This window comes from Mustela erminea, chromosome 4, assembly GCF_009829155.1.
Source record: "Mustela erminea isolate mMusErm1 chromosome 4, mMusErm1.Pri, whole genome shotgun sequence".
NCBI classification, from domain to species: domain Eukaryota; kingdom Metazoa; phylum Chordata; class Mammalia; order Carnivora; family Mustelidae; genus Mustela; species Mustela erminea.
Window position 1 is genome coordinate 60,686,270 of NC_045617.1, and position 8,343 is coordinate 60,694,612.

Consider the following 8,343-nt stretch of genomic DNA (forward strand, 5'->3'; position numbering starts at 1 on the left):
AATTGAGGAATATTTAAAATTTTATATTCTTTAGAGAACAAACAGATGGTTACTAGAGGAGGTGAATGGGGGGTTGGGTGAAATAGATAAAGGGGATTAAGAGCACACTAACTTACCATGAATAGCTCTGGGTAATGTATAGAATTGTTGAATCACTATATTGTACAGTTGAAATTAAAATAATGCTGTATGTTAATTATGCTGGAATTAAAATAAAAAATAAAGATTTCTTCCCTGAAAAAAAATATTGAAAGTCTGTATTCATATGATTGTGAATGACCTATGAAAAAAATGAACATTGACTCCAGTGATCAAATTTAACATTTTCCTGTGTATATTATTTAACAGTCTCAGAAGCCTAGAAATGCAAGTTAACCCTAAAGAATTTGTTCAGAGTCAATACTGGAACAATATTTGTTTTGAAAAAGATGTCCAAAAATGTTAGTTTTAATTTATTTGACATATGGAATTTTTACATCCATACTTACATCTCTAGCTATAATCTAATTCTCTGAGTTTTGTTTCAATTTAATCTTGGTTCTTTTAACTGTGTTAATCTCTCTGTTTCCTGCTTTTATTGGCTACCATCTGGTGGAAAAAAATTGCAATAGCAGAGGAAGGTTAAACTATATGTAATAAGACAAAGGTTTTAATTGTAAATATGATTGCCACCTAATACTACCAATAATCAGGATATCAAGGTTGGTGTTAAAATCTTGTTCTCACCATATTCAGTTCCATTATGACTGTGCCTATTCGGCTCTTAAATAATATGAAAATTTGTATTTGTTTATATATAAAATATCTATCATACCTTAATATGTTTTAAAGAGGTAAGGACCAATTTGTTTTAACTATTTCAATGTAACCAGGATGTCCTGCCATAGACAGACTTGTTTTACATACATTGTTCCACAATAATTATTAGTAGTACCCCCTTCACTCTCAAACTATATCATGTTAGGTGACAAATTATACATTCCTACTATATATATAATCAGCAATTTGCAGTGTACCTGTGGACATATTATGCATTGAACATTTTTATTTCTTTCAGAAATTCTATTGAATTTTATTTTCCACTTATGTTAAATAATTCAGCATACATTACTTTGGAAATCTTCATGAAGGTAATATCAAGAAAAAGAACTTTAATTTTTAATAAAAAATGTAATAGTTGACTAGTTGCTTCACATCTAATTATTTTGGAAGCGTATTAAATAGAAAATTGCTTATAAAGCCTGGAAGTTTTTCTTAAGCAGTTAATAGACAGTGTGAAGTGCAAACATCTGTTCTTTGGTGAACTCATCATGTCTCAATATTGATCTCCCTGTGCTGAGAATAAATGGAAAGAAGGATTTGACAGATACAATGCATTACTAAATACAGTACTTCTTATAATCAATCAAAAGCAATTGCATCACATGTATATTTAATGTGTGTATCACATGGACAGAGTAATAATTCTGTATAATTAACAAATACTAATTATTATTTTATATCTTATGTAATACATAAAATTTATTTACATAAGCATATCAATAAATATATTTATAAATTTGTAATTTTGTATATAATTTTATATAATAATATAATATTATTTGTTGATAAATTCACTCTTCTTACTCAAGGAGTGCTATATATGATTCATATATATATGATTATATATAAGTATATATATAATTATATATATTATGATTCATCTCTCAAGAGTTTATAAATCTCAAAATTTCTTATTTATTGTATCTTGTTATTTAAGTTGTAAATTTTAATCTTAAAAAATAATTTAAAAATGTTATTATTGCTAGGTAATTTTTAAACATTTTAACGACCCTAGAAATCAGGAAGACAACCTACTTGATTTAAAAAGCAACAGAGGTCATATTCTAATCTGATATCTGTTTATTTCTTGATAACTTAGAATAATTATCTTCAAAATACTTAAAAGTAATATGATAACAGAAATAAACTACAGGGTAAAATTTGTTGCAGCTAGTTGAGTATTTAGCCATAATTAGACCACAAATCTGTCATCCAGCTTTTGTTTATCATTTTCTATTTCTCTTTAAATGATTTGTTATTCCTGGCTATTAAGAAAGGATTCAATGTCAGAGTAGTCATGAGAGTTTTTAAAATTTTGAATTCTGAATTTTATTTTATTTTTAAAAAAGATTTTATTTATTTATTTGACAGAGAGAGAGATCACAAGTAGGCAGAGAGGCAGGCAGAAAGAGAGGGGGAAGCAGGCTCCCTGCTGAGCAGAGAACCCAATGCTGGGCTGGATCCCAGGACCCTGAGATCATGACCTGAGCCAAAGGCAGAGGCTTCACCCACTGAGCCACCCAGGTGCGTCTGAATTCTGAAGTTTTTAAATTAAGAATTATAAAGGGGAAAATGTAAAATAAAATTTCCTGGTTCTTTAAAATATGAACTTAATGATGTTAAGTGATAAAAATAAAATGTGTTCCTTTATGTGTATGTAATATGTAAATATTTCTTTTATGTATGAAAATTTTAAGATTATATGATCTGTATTCTAATCCGGATATATTATGTATATATCAGATACTATATATCTTTTTCTTTGTAATATTCAACCACGTAGCCTTCTCACACCACATCATCTGCCCCTTTCAGGTCTCATATTTTGCAACATAGAATTTTATATATTTGCAGTAAGATATGTTAGAAAACACTAGTTGATACAATAAAATTAAAGTCATAAAAATCATTTTTAAAACCCTGAAAACTCAACTGTGCATAATAGTATGTTGTAAAGGAAAAGACACATGATCTTTGTTGTAAGTGAGGTACCAAAAAAAAAAAAAAAAAAACCACTCCAGATTGTATTTATAAATAAGTATTCTTTTTTTTTTAAAGATTTTATTTATTTATTTGACAGAGACAGATCAAAATTAGGCAGAGAGGCAGGCAGAGAGAGAGGAGGAAGCAGGCTCCCTGCTGAGCAGAGAGCCCGACGTGGGACTCAATCCCAGGACCCTGAGATCATGACCTGAGCCAAAGGCAGCGGCTTAACCCACTGAGCCACCCAGGCGCCCAGTATTCTTTTAAGTTCTTAAATGACTCTATGGATAATTAAGGTACTATTGATATTTGAGTTGAGCATAAAAGAGAAATAATGGCTGTAGTTTAAATATTGGTGTATATCTATATCTATTTATCTATCTATACACAAACATACAATACTATTGAATTTCTTAGAAGATGCTAGGAAACTAATTTGTTATTCTGAAAACTGTTAAAAAAAAAGAATCAAGTATTAATTCCCATTTTCCTGTATAAATTGTATTGTGTGGTAATCAAAGAATTCATGAAGGAAAGTTTCTTTTATAATAATACCTGAACTGAAAGTCAATTATCATATGGCTTCACTTATTTGTGGAACATAACAAATAGCATGGAGGTCATGGGGAATTAGAGAGGAGAAGGGAGTTGGGGGAAATTGGAAGGGGAGGTGAGCCATGAGAGACTATGGACTCTGAAAAACAATCTGAGGAGTTTGAAGTGGCGGGGGCTGGGAGGTCGGGGGAACCAGGTGGTGGGTATGATAGAGGGCACGGATTGCATGGAGTACTGGGTGTGGTGCAAAAATAATGAATACTGTTATGCTGAAAATAAATAAAAGAAAAAAAAATACCAGAACTGGGGGACCTGGTGACTCAGTGGATTGGGCCTCTGCCTTCCACTCAGGTCATGATCTCAGGGTCCTGGGTCTCAGGGTCAAATAAATAAATTAATTAAATAAATAAACTCTTTAAAAAAAATTAAAAAAAACCCTGAACTAATAAATTAATAAGGGTATTAGAACTCATATATCACCATTTTGCAACCCCAAAGTCACTAATGTATATAGGAAATTATTGTCAATATTTCTTACAGAGCAAATCAACAACCAGCCGTTATGGCTTTCTGATGCTAGTACTATGCATCTGTTATGTAGAATTCCTTCTAAAATTCAAAACTGAATCTGTGGATCTAACTCATTATTCATAGGGAATAAGAAGACAGAAAAAGATGCTGAAAGACCATAGAAAGGTAATCAGGAAAATTTAGACTATGTGAAGATATGTAGGGCCAGTGACCCACCTATTTTCAATAAATTTCCCTGGGGGAGGAAAAAATAATTAGAAGAAAAGATAAATACATGAAGGTAAATTTAAGAGACACACTAGTTAATTCCATTGCATAGAACTTATTTGTATTCTGATCCCAACAAATCCACTGCAAAACTTTTAGGAGATAACTGGAGAAATCAGGAAACTCACTGGATATTTGATAGTAATTAGGAGCTAACATTAGGAACTAACTTTATGGCAGTTAATTATATTGTGATCATGTTTTTGAAAGCTTGATTATTTTAAGAGGCATATATGAAATATAGAAGAATAAAGTGAGGGGCTCCTGGGTGGAGGAGTCATTGACCATCTGCCTTCAGCTCGGATCCCAGGGTCCTGGAATCCAACTCTGCATCAGTCTCCCTGCTCCAGGGAAGTCTGCGTCTCCCTCTCCTACTCCCCCTGCTTGTGTTCCCTCTCTTGCTCTCTTTCTCTCTGTCAAATAAATAAAATAAAAATCTTTAAAAAAAAAGTATAAGATGATTTTCATTTTAACTCTTTAAATAATGTGAGAAGGGGTTAATTAGTGGGGTAAAATGGGTACATGGCACATGGTTACATTTCTCTCTCTCTTTGTATGTGCATATAAAATTATATGTATGTACTTATATGTATATTCATATATATATTGTATGCTTTCCATGGATATTCTTAATGTACTAGCATTTCTTTTAATTCTTTTCTGAATGATTTTCTTTAATGTAAATATACTTAAAAATTTTATATTAGACTTAATAATATACTGTATTGAGATATTGGTGCTCCATGTATTGAGATAAGGGTGCTCTCTTTGTGTTATATTTTTATGTTTTGGTTCTACATATTCAAACAAAGGAAAAGAAGGCATTTACAGAAATGCATTTTGTATAAAATAGTGACACATATAATTTTAGTCTAATGGTTTATCAATGAAACCTTTGATTGACAAAATATTTCCTTTACTGGATCTTGAATATTTGCACATGTTAGTTGTTTCAAGTTTGCAATTATGTCCTTTTTATTCCTCATAAATTACATTTTAAATCCTGAAGATGATGCTGTTCACTGCATCCCAATGTTGGATTTTGCAAGACTTTTTATTCCCCAAATTATACAGTTAGACAATGATGGGAACAGCTAAATACATTGGAAGAAAGAGCATTTCAATTGTTAGGGCAAGTCACATTGATACATTATTTCATCTGAAATGACAGAATTCTTCCCTATGAGAGGATTACTGAATGTTAGCTCTAAGCATGCATTCTTTATCTATTTAGATCGTATTATATATTTTTTTCATTCAAGTGTAAAGAGAAATGATGCATCAGGTAAAATATAGAGCAATGATGAAAGTTGTGGTGAAAATGGTTTTGATTAGGCTCATTTTTAAACTTTGGTGGTTTATTAATTTATGCATAAATGTGTGCTGCATTAAATGTGCTTGCTATGATCAGTTTCTATGACAACCAGGAACCTGGTAGATTGTATTGGTTTTTATAGGATGGTTTTCAAAGTTGTGACCAATTCATTAGTCCTAATTATCGTATTAAAATGATTGGCAATAGTAACTGCAAAGTAAGTGATAGCAGTTCACCATTTAAAATATTCTTATATTTTAAAGATATTTACATGCTTAAAAATTTCTTATGCTAATAACTGGGGAAGGCAAAAATCAAAGAATGAGTCTAAAGTGCATATTACGCTAATGAAACTAGAATAAATACAACAATTATGATTTAAGTTTAAAGAACCTGATTGTTTTTTATTTGACATAAAGAGGGTAAGAATATTTAATCACAAAACTATATTGATAAATCATCTCAGTACATTTCAAACAACATAAAAGCTTAAATTAAACCTTGTGTCCTAGTTCAGTCTGTATAACAAAATACTGCATAAATTATTTCTCACAATTTTTGCAGTTGGAAGTCTGAGATCACAGTGCCAGCATGGTGACGACCCTCTTCTGGGTCATGAGTGAACTAACTCTGCAGGTTCTTTTTTTTTTTTTTTTTTTTAAATACAAGAGCACTAATCTTATTATGAGGACCAAAACTTCATGATCTAAGTAACTTCTAAAAGTCCCACTCTTTAATACCATCTGTTGGGTATTAGGATTTCAACATATGAATGGGGGGGGCAGACACAGTCACACCATAGCACCTCTTACCATAATCTTTATCATTTCCTTAAGACACATGCCCTAAATTTTCTTTCATTTAAAGTTCTTTTTTATCATTTACAAAGAAATGAGGTGAAATAAGTTCTTTAAGCCCATGTACCCCAGTGCTCTAAAAGATCTAAGTAGTATCCTGTTTCTAAGATTATGGACTGGGGTTGGAGAACTTTGCATTGCCTGTAAAAATTGCAAAATAATGATGTAAGAGTTTGGCTCTCAGAGCTGCACCATGGTGATTGTCAAGAGCAAGCATCTCGCAAAAGGCAGCAAAGAGGGAGCCAAAAAGATAGTAGTTGATCGTTTTTTTTTTTTTTAAGATTTTATTTATTTATTTGACAGAGAGAAATCACAAGTAGGCAGAGAGGCAGGCAGAGAGAGAGAGAGAGAGAGAGAGAGGAGGAAGCAGGCTCCCCGCTGAGCAGAGAGCCCGATGCGGGACTCAATCCCAGGACCCTGGGATCATGACCTGAGCCGAAGGCAGCGGCTTAACCACTGAGCCACCCAGGCGCCCAGTTGATTGGTTTTTTAAGAAACATTGGTATGACGTAAGGAGGGTTGGAAAAACGTTAACCTGAAGGAGTCAAGGAACCAAAATTGTATCTGATGACTTCTAGGTTACTGTTTTTGAAGTGAGCCTTGCTGAATTGCAAAATGATGAAGTTGTGCTTAGAAAATTCAAGCTAAGGGTGCCAAGGTGGCTCAGTGGGTTAAAGCCTCTGCCTTTGGCTCAGGTCATGATCCCAGGGTCCTAGGATTGAGTCCTGCATTGGACTTTCCGCTCAGCGGGGAGCCTGCTTCCTCCTCTCTCTGCCTACCTCTCTGCCTGCTTGCAATCTCTCTCTCTGTGTCAAATAAATAAATAAAATCTTAAAAAAAAAAAGAAAGAAAAAAAAAAAAAAGAAAAGAAAAATCCAAGCTAATCACTAAGAATATTCTGGGAAAAAACTGCCTGAGCAACTTCCATGGCATGGCTTATACTTTTGTGCTCTGTTATCAAAAAAGTACAAGCTATGATTGAAGCTCATGTTGAGGTCAAGACTTTTTACAGGTATTTGGTTCATCTAGTCTGTGTTGGTTTTACTAATAAAATGCAACAATCAGATTCAGAAGACCTAAATTCAGTACCAGAGGTCTGCAAAATCCAAAAGGTGATGAAATTCATGACCCCAAAGTTGTAGACCAATGACTTGAAAGAGGTTGTCAATAAAATGAGTGCAGAGAGCACAGAGAAGACAGAAAAGGATTGCATGTTTGAATTGGGAAATTTAATGGAGCTTCATGGTGAAGGAGGAGGTAGTATTGGAAAGCTATCAGGGATGATAGGTGCTAAAGTTGAACAAACTAGTAAGCATGAGACACTAGTCCAAGAATCTGTTTAAAATTCACTCTTTAAATGTTGACAAAAAGGTTTCATTATGTAAAAAAATAATGTTATGAATACATTTTGGGGAAGAGACTTGAGTTTTCTTAAAACACAAATTCTTCTAAAATAATCCTTGGAGGGGTGTCTGGTTCACTTAGTTGGTTCAGTGTGTGCTTTATACTCAGGTCATGATCTCAGGATCCTTGGATCCAGCCCCACATCTGACTCCTTGCTCAGTGGGGAGCCTCCTTCTCCCTTTCCCTCTGCCTGCTGTTCCCCTGCTTGCTCTCTCCTTCTCTCTCTGTCAAATAAATGAATAAAATCTTAAAAAATAACCCTTGGAAATTCAAAACTGCTATTTCCAAATGACTGTAAAATCCAGATTTATACAAATGTCAAGTTTGTATAAGTTAGGTTAAGGAAGCCACCTTTCCAAACCTTTCTCTAGTGAAATATGATGAATAAAATATTTTATTGTATTTGTATTTTAATGTACTTCAATATGCTAATGTGTTTATTCATGTTTTCTTTTATGTTTAGCAATTTTTCTATATTGGTTCAGAGATACTCACTACTAGTAAAACTTTTTTCCCTATTGACTCCTAAAGATTCTGTAGCTTTAGCTTTTACAGTTTACACTTTTACATTAAAATTGTATGTCTAATGTTTTGAATACATGATGAGAA

At 32.8% G+C, this 8,343-nt stretch overlaps 1 pseudogene; it reads left to right on the top strand.

Moving 5' to 3' along the window:
* The first annotated feature begins 6,523 nt into the window (after positions 1–6,523).
* LOC116589337 lies at positions 6,524–7,673 on the top strand (annotated as a pseudogene).
* The last annotated feature ends 670 nt before the right edge of the window (positions 7,674–8,343 follow it).